General features: G+C 40.6%; 1 long non-coding RNA gene across 1 annotated transcript; it reads right to left on the bottom strand.

Moving 5' to 3' along the window:
* Positions 1-2,107: 2,107 nt before the first annotated feature.
* On the bottom strand, positions 2,108-2,983 carry LOC121832637 (uncharacterized). The gene is made up of 2 exons (XR_006076264.2): positions 2,897-2,983; positions 2,108-2,399 (listed from the first exon to the last, which is right to left on the bottom strand). It is a non-coding gene; the product is annotated as an uncharacterized LOC121832637 (long non-coding RNA).
* Between the last annotated feature and the right edge of the window lie 6,156 nt (positions 2,984-9,139).

The raw sequence follows: 9,139 nt of genomic DNA, 5'->3' as shown, positions 1-9,139 counted from the left end.
CACAGAAGACCACTTCTTAAATATAACACCAGTAGCACAGACACTGAGAGCAACAATTAATAAATGGGACCTCCTGAAACTGAGAAGCTCCTATAAGGCAAAGGACACAGTAAATAAGACAAATTGGCAGCCTGAATGGAAAAGATCTTCACCAACCCCACATCAGACAGAGGGCTGATCTCCAAAATATACAAAGAATTCAAGAAACTACACATCAAAATACTTAAAAATCCAACTTTAAAAAATGGGCTACAGAGCTAAACAGAAAATTCTCAACAGAAAAATCTCAAATGGCCGAAAGACATTTAAGGAATTATTCAAATCCTTAGACATCAGGGAAATGCAAGTCAAAATGACTTTTAGATACCATTTTACACCTGTCAGAATGGCTAAGATCAAAAACATGGATGACAGCTTACGTTGGAGAGGATGTTGAGTAAGAGAAAGACTCTTTCATTGCTGGTGGGAGTGCAAACTTGTACAGCCACTTTGGAAATCAGTATGGTGGTCTCTCAGAAAACTGGGAATCAAAGTACCTCAAGACCCAGCAATACCACTCTTGGGCATGTACCCAAAGATTGCTCAATCATATCACAAGGACACTTGCTCAACGATGTTCATAACAGCATTATTCATAATAGCCAGAACCTGGAAATAGCCTAGATGCCTCTCAACTGAAGAATTGATTATATATATATATATATATATATATGTGTGTGTGTGTGTGTGTATATCATATATATATATATATATATATATATATATATATATATATATATATATATATATGTGGTACATTTACACAATGGAGATTTACTCAGTGGTGAAAAACAATGACATCATGAAATTTGCAGGCAAATGGATGGAACTAAAAAATCATCCTGAGTGAGGTAATCCAGACCCATAAAGACAAACATGGTATGTATTCACTCCTAAGGAGATATTAAATGTAAAGCAAAGGATAACTAGGCTACAATCCACAATACCAGAGAAACTAGATAACAAAGAGGACCATGAGAGGGCCATGCATGAATTGCCCTGGGAAGGAAAAATAGATAAGATCTCCTGAGCACACTGAGTAGGGGGGAGAGGGGAAGGGATGGGGGATGGGAACATGAGGGAACTGGGTGGTCGATTAGGGGGAGGGATGGGGAGGGAGAGCAATGAAAGAGATAGCCTGATAGAGGGAGCCATTATGGAATTAGAGAAAAACCCGGTACCTGGGAAACTCCCAGGAATCCACAAGGATGGTCCCAACTATAGTGGAGAGGGTACCTAAACTGACCTCCTCCTGGAAGCAGATTAGTGACTACCCTAGGTGTTATCATAGAGCCTTCATCCAGTGACTGATGGGAGCAGATGCAGAGATCCACAGCTAGGAACAGGACCAAGCTCCTGGAGTCCAGTCGGAGAGAGGGAGGAGGGATCATATGGGCAAGGGGGGTCAAGATCATGATGGGGAGACCCACAGAGACAGCTGACCCAAGCTACTGGGAGCCCATGACTCTGAACTGACAGCTGGGGAGTCTGCCTGGGACCGAACTAGGCCCTCTGCATGTGACAGTTGTGTGGCTTGGTCTCTTTGTGAGGCCCCTGGCAGTGGGACCAGGATTTATCCCTGGTACATGAACTGGCTTTTTGGAGGCCATCCCCTATGATGGGATACCTTGCTCAGTCTTGATGCAGTGGGGAGAGGCTTGGTCCTGTCTCAACTTGATCTGCCAGACTTTGTTGACTCCCCATGGGAGGCCTTACTCCCTCAGAGGGGAGGGAAGGGGAACTGTGGTTGTTATGTAAAACTGAAAAAGAAAAAAGTAAAAAAAGAAAGAAAAATAGCCCATATTTCTTATCTGCACTTTGCCATGTGGCTCGGTACCTTTTCTCAGCACAGCATGCCCATCTTCTTCTCTCTGCATCTGTTGGCGTCTTACTCACTCGTCCCTTCTTCCTCTCAGTATTCTCAGTTTGGCTCTCCCGCCTAACCTTATCCTGTTCAGCTACTGGCCAGTTAGCTTGTTTGTTAAGCCAATCATAGTGACATATATTTACACAGTACAAAGGAATATTCCACACCTCTAAGCTTTGGTTAGTAACGGAAGGGTGCACATTTTCTTATTTTATCATATTATTTGTTTTTGCAATGAGATCTAGGCATATTGATTTAAGATATTGGTTATCTTTTGAGAGGAGGTTTCAGCCCTCTAGGCTGGAATCCCATGGTAGAGTAGTAGCCTGGTTGGCTTGGGAGTTTCTTGAGGGGAAAGTTTCTTTGAGCCAAAGCTGAAGAGGCCAGCGGGTGGTTCAGAGGCAGCATCTCAGAGACAGTAGCCAGGGTGGACAGACTGACAGGTGGGAGCAGGATGTGGAATGGATCAGGCTCCAGAGCAGACTGCGAGGTCCTGAGGAAGAATCACTCAAGATAAGTATGGCACAGGCAACTAGATATCACATGCTTTTATATCTTGCTTCGTAACTTCACTGTATTTGTTTAAATCTGTGGCAAAGTGTTTATTAAAACTGTTACCCATCTCACGACACTTCTGATGATTGTTCTTCCTAATGGTTTTGCCTTTCCTCTTTTCTGTAAAAACTAGATTGTACACTAGTCCTTTTGAATGACTCGTTACTAAAGGCTTTTATTTACCAGCTTTCTAATCCAGATCTTTGAAGCAAGCTTATGGAAAATCTAGAGGCTGGGGCCTTGTTTGGGATTCTTTGAGATTTTCCTCATAATCTAAGGATGAGATGATTTACTATTTCCCAGGCAGCTTTCTGTTGCTGTGACAAAGTCTCTGAAATATTGACTTTGGGTGATAGTTTTCAGAGGTTTTAGACCCTGTCAGTGGGTGTGTACAGTAAAATGTGGTGTGAGAGCTCATGGAAGAAGATTGCTTACCTCATGACAGCCAGGAAGCAACGAGAGAGAAATCCCTTACAAGGCATGTACCCAAGCACCTAACTTTCTCCCAGTAGGCCCTAATGATTCTACCACTTCCTAACAATGCAACAGATGGGTGACAAAGCCATTAAACCTGGAGAGACATTTGTGACCTCACCCATAGCAACCCCTCCTCATCTCCCTACAACACAAATACAAATACAGTAGAGTTTTCATCTCTGCTGCGTTCTAGAAACATGGCTGGTCTACACACATGACATTTCATCCTACCCATATTTATCGTGAGTCTATAATCAAGTTGGCAACTACAGCCCAGCCCTGCCTCCAGCATCCTTGCAAACAAAAAAGGCTATTATTTTTTTCTTTGAATTAATTCCTATCTATTTTTGAAAGGGTAAGATTTTCTCCTTCTCTGGAGTGACTGGTTCTTATTGCCCACTAGTTTTCTCACTGTTTTTGTCCCTCATTATCCATTATAAAGCCATTTTCCATTTACCATGTTTTTGTTATTAGGGGGGGCATTGGAAGACAAAAGGGGAAATGCTTACTTTGATGTTAATATAAACAAAATTGAATTCTTCAGGCCATAGCCCCCAAAGCACTGTGCATTAATAACAGTACACTCGGATGAGGGTTAATGCAGAGCCTCATTGGTAGTCTGCCGTGTGCTGCTATTACTAGAGATTTAAAGAAGCATCGAGCTACACAGTGTCTCATGAATCTCACATGCTAGCTATGAAGACACAATAGTAATCAGAATAACTAATAATCAGAAGAGTCGAATAAATAGTTAGAAGGTATGCTAGACACACTGAACAAAAGAATATGCCAATTACAGCTGTGACTCCCACGGCCTTTTCTTTCAGTTTGGAAACACAGCTGAAGTGGCTTTAAAAGTTCAGGCAACATCTGCCTTTCCTTGGCAGACCGAGACACATATGTTCTGTTCATTTCCCATGGCTGGCTTTGCGGCTGGCCAGAAATTTAAAAGACGGTTTGAGTAACTCACAGTTTCTTTTCCACGGAATACCACAAGGTTAATGTTATCTTTTCCTTCATGGTAAACTTCCTTCTGACTTAAATGTAATTAAAACGCGGGTTTTTTTTATCAGAATAAAAATACAAGCTTTGACATGAAGAATTAGACATGTCTCTGATCTTAACATTAAACTTCTGTTCCATGGTTAGAAAATAGATTTTTTTTACCTGAAATTAACTGCTTTGAAGGCACCATGCCCCTCGTTGATAAATAGTGGGGAAATGTCACTATTTATAACAGGAGCCACATTGTAGATATTTGACGCTAGGAAGAATTTTTAGAAAAATCAGTCACAGGCATTGGGAAAATGTAAATGTACTGAAGAATGCAATATATGAAGTCAAATTGCTAAGAACCAGGGGCTTTTCTTTCCTTCACTTAACTCTTGTCAGAACATGGCTAAAAGAATCACCCATGGTGAACAAGGCCTTGGGGAACCGAGAGAAGCTCCAGGAAAAAAGGCAGAGACCTTTACCTCAGGTGCATTTTGTTCTCTGGATTGTTCTCGGGTGTGATTTTGTGCCTCCTGTGTTAGACATTTACATTCAATTTGTAAGATATGTTTATTCTTGTTGGGTGTTGGAATAGAGCTATAGAACCCAGTCTGGTAACAGACACGCTGAACGCTGTCCTCGGTGCACCCTGGATCTGGGTATGGCCCTCTGCCTCGCATTCTTGTTTCCCAGATACAATCTATAGTATGTGTCAGGCAGTTGTGTTTAAACTGGTCTGTCCTGAGGAAGTTCTGGGAAACGGCTGCTCTGTTAATATTTAGTATGTGCTTACTGGTGTTTATTTACATGTTTTCTCGAACTCAAACAACGTTCCTTGGATCATTGCTTTCTTTGTTACATTTGTGTATAAAAGGACATTAAACCAAAGTAAAGTTTTTCTTCAGCATTAGATTGTAGTGTGCCCCATTTTATCAGGTCCTCAGTTCCCAGGTCTCACAGACAGATCTACATAGGTCAATGAACATCAACGAACTATGAGAAGAATTTTGTAAGTTTATGTCATTAAGTTCTTTCACAGAGTTACATGACTAGGGCTGCTCACTCAGAGCCTCTAACCAGATCTATAAGAGAACTTTTATTGGCTACCAGACCATCTGTTCCCATCTGCTTTCTGTCAGATTTCATTTATCTAAGATGAAGATTATCTTCATCTTAGAAGAAAATATAATACATACAATAACAGAAATTTTCTTCCATGCCCTATGTGCCCTGTTTTATCAAAGCAATTTCATTTCATTGTAACATTATAAAATCAGGTTAGTCACATGCAGAATAATGGGTAGTGTGATCAATAGGCAAAGATAACAAGGAAATCAGGCTCACTTCTAATATCTATATCAGAAGGTATATTAGACTTTTATTGCTCTCTTGACCTTCTTTTCTGAAGACTCTTGTATTTATGTTGTACAACATGATGAACTGAAACATTTGCACTCTACCTCTGCCATGTTAAGAACAACTCATTGTAGATGTAACCAACTGTCTTATTAAATAAGAAACACAGAACCAATGCAAAGAAGAAAGTCAAGAGATCAGAGCTAAGAGTCTTACCGCCTGCTGCAGCTAGCCTCTTCAGCCAAGAGATCTCTTCGAAAGGGACCTACTTCCTGTGTGTTTGTCTTTATATGGTCTTTCTGTTCTGCCTTCTCATTGATTGTAAACCCAAACACATGACTGCCTCGTCACTGCCTGTATGTACAGTCCTCCAGGTCTTCTATGGTATTGAGATTAAAGGCGTGTGTCTCCAATGCTGGCTGTATCCTTGACCACACAGAGACCTACCTAGCTCTGTCTACCAAGTGCTGGGATTAAAGGCGTGTGCCACGAACACCCAGCTCTGCTATGGCTTGCTATTAGCTCTGACCCCCAAGCAACTTTATTTATTAACATACAAATAAAATCACATTTCAGTACAAATAAAATACCACCATAACTCATATCAGAGTTCTAAAGTGCAAGCCACAGAGGACACTGTCCTAAACTGAAGTTATTGCTGTCTGTGCCCCCATGGCCTGGAAAGTGGTGGTTTATATTTCTCTTATATACCTGTGTAAATGTAGACTGTATCTTTTTATGTGAAACTTTCTCATGTTTTTCACTAGAATAGAATAGGGATTAAAAACTTTTCCTAATAAAATGAAAATCCAGTATGGTACTTTCTCCTCTTATCCCCTAGAAATATTTATTATTTTTCCAGTAATGGAACAATTATATGTCAGTGTATTTAATGTAATTTTGCTGTGTTACATTCAAATCTCACTTTACAAGTTAATGTTGAAAAGCAGTACATAACTTCTATGGTTCTTGGAAACTGAAAGACCGTGTATTATGAAGTATGGCTGTAGCAATTTTTTTATTGACCTACAGAGAAAGGAACAATGATTTTAGAGTCACTAATTTCAGGGACTTTTGTAATTTTGGCACAATTTAAATTCAGTTAAGACAGACCTAGAAGGAAAACAGTACATACAATGAACTGGATGAACTTCTGTCTCAATTAAGATTTATAGACTGATAGAACATGCACAAGGTATATACAGCATCTCCTTCTGCACAACATCTGTGCAATTTAGTTGACTAGAAGACATCTAGAATCTAATATCTTAAGCTATGAGTCACATCCTATATGGGTTTATGTAATGTAATGTAGGGAATGCCCCAGAATTTGGCAGGAGTAAAAGATTTCTGGATAAATTCATTTTAAATCAAATGTGTTAACAAAAATCAGGTTACCTCTGTAGCTGTGCTTACAGCCTTAGTTGTGAACATTGTGTGAGCACTTCACACTGTCTGCCATCATGCCATGCAACACCAATGGATGCTGCCTGAAATGGTGGCTCTGATTCCAGACTATCCTGTGTTATGAGTCTCAGTGCTTTTATAGCATGAGCCAAGTTTTCTGCTCTCAACAAAATACAACAGCTCGGCTATTAAAACAGAAACTTGTAATATTTTCTTACTGCCATCCATCAGCATGCAAATATCAAATTGATATATCTATGGATCACATATTATTAGAATGTTTGATTTGAAAAGTTGCTGTTTGAGTTGTTGACTTAAAGTTCCTTTAAAAATTATTAATGGAACAAGGCTTGATGGCACACAACTTTAACCTGAGCTGAAGCAGGAGGATCTCTGGGAGTTTGAGGCCAACCAGATCTGCATAGTGAGTTGCAAGACAGGGCTACACAGAGAGACCTTGTCTCAAAAAAATAGTTATTAAATGAATTTTGGCTTGGGATTAGTTCAGAGTTCCTAACAATTCCTGAAATGGTCCTAAACATGTGTGTGCCATTTTGTTCTATGTATTTTTGTCAAGGCAGTGTTATCAGCCTTGATGATTTTAAAATTTAAAATAGCAATTAGTTCTGAGAACCACTAAAGATGCTACATCCTGTACTATCAAATATTCAGCCAAGATTTAATTCTGTTACCAAAATAAATAGGCACATCCACATCAATAGTGTGCACAGTCACTTTTGTGTTTAGTGCATGTTAAAATTATATGCATATCATTGTACAACCACTGTGGAAATCAGTATGGCGGTTTCTCAGAAAATTAGGAATCGAACTACCTCAAGACCCAGCTATCCCACTCTTGGGCATATACCCAAGGAATGCTGATTCATACCATAAAGATACATGCTCAGCTATGTTCATAGCAGCACTATTTGTAATAGCCAGAACCTGGAAACAGCCTAGATGCCCATCAACGGAAGAATGGATGAAAAAAATGTGGTACATATACACAATGGAGTACTACTCAGCAGAGAAAAACAATGAAAGCATGAAATTTGCAGGCAAATGGATGGAACTAGAAAAAATCATCCTGAGTGAGGTAACCCAAACCCAGAAAGACAGTTATGGTATGTACTCACTCATTGGTGGATTCTAGATATAAAATAAAGAACAATCAGACCACAACCCATAGAACCATGGAGGCTATATATATAGCAAGGAGGTCCCTAGGATGACTGTGGCATATAATAAATTTCAGTTTTACTCAATTATTAAAAAAAATAGCCAAATGAATGGAAACACATGAACTATGAACCAAAGGCTGAGGGGCTCCCAGCTGGATCAGGCCCTCTGAATAGGTGAGACAGTTGATTGGCTTGATCAGTTTGGGAGGCAACTAGGCAGTGGGACCAAGTCCTGTGCTCATTGCATGAGTTGGCTGTTTGAAACCTGGAACTTATGCAGGGACACTTGGCTCAGTCTGGGAGGAAGGGACTGGACCTGCCTGGACTGAGTCTACCAGGTTGATCACAGTCCTCGGGGAAGGACTTGTCCTGGAGGAGGTGGGAATGGAGGGTGGGCTGGAGGTAAGGGGAGGGGGTGGGAGGGGGGAGAATAGGGGAACCCATGGCTGATATGTAGAACTGAATGGTATTGTAAAATAAAATATATAAAAAAATTATATGCATATCAAATGATTACTTTAAAATTAATTTCTTTATGATTTCTTATTAGTTAATGTTTGATTTGTTTTACATGCATATATTACCCATAGTTAAGTAAAGAACTTTAGGGACAAGAGGTCATGAGAGGAAAACTCTAAGTCTTGATCTGCAAGAATTGTCCCTGAGAATGTTCTTTTCCTGGCTGTGTCCTGGGTTAGTTTCTAAACATCGATCTTTTCTCTCATGCTATTTCCTATTGCGTTTGAGGAGCTTAGATGGACTCTGTGGAAACTGTTTCTTTGGAGAAAAGATCATTTGAAATAGAAGATGAAAAGTGCTACTTATTGCTCCATAAGTTTTCAAAAGCCAAAGCCCTGGGGGAAACAGGGGTGACCCTGTAGCAAAGGTAAATTAGACTACTCTAGGTAAGAATCAGAGTGGAGCCTCGTTCCACACCTGGTGTGGTTAGAGCCGCTGAGAGATGACAGGATCTTCCAGAGGCTTTCAGTAGACGGAAGGGAACTGCTGCTTCCCACGTCCTAGCTGAGATAAGAAAGACTACAGACGGCGGCGGTGGCGGTGGCGGCAGCGGCGGCAAGTACTGGGAGCAGAGGGCATGAAAGACCTGGTTCCTATGGTAGCATCCTGGTGAGGCGGCTGAGTGCGGAGTTTGGGAACATAGAGCTAGAGAAGCAGAAGAATCTCCCCCCTACCTGTGAGGAAGTAGAAAAAGGAGCCAGGTACCTCAGGGGTCTCACAGGCAGGACATGGACATCTCACTGTA

The sequence above is a fragment of the Peromyscus maniculatus genome, chromosome 10 (genome assembly GCF_049852395.1).
Source record: "Peromyscus maniculatus bairdii isolate BWxNUB_F1_BW_parent chromosome 10, HU_Pman_BW_mat_3.1, whole genome shotgun sequence".
Lineage (NCBI taxonomy): Eukaryota > Metazoa > Chordata > Mammalia > Rodentia > Cricetidae > Peromyscus > Peromyscus maniculatus.
The sequence above is the reverse complement of the archived record's forward strand: the minus strand, read 5'-3'. Positions and strand labels throughout refer to the sequence as shown.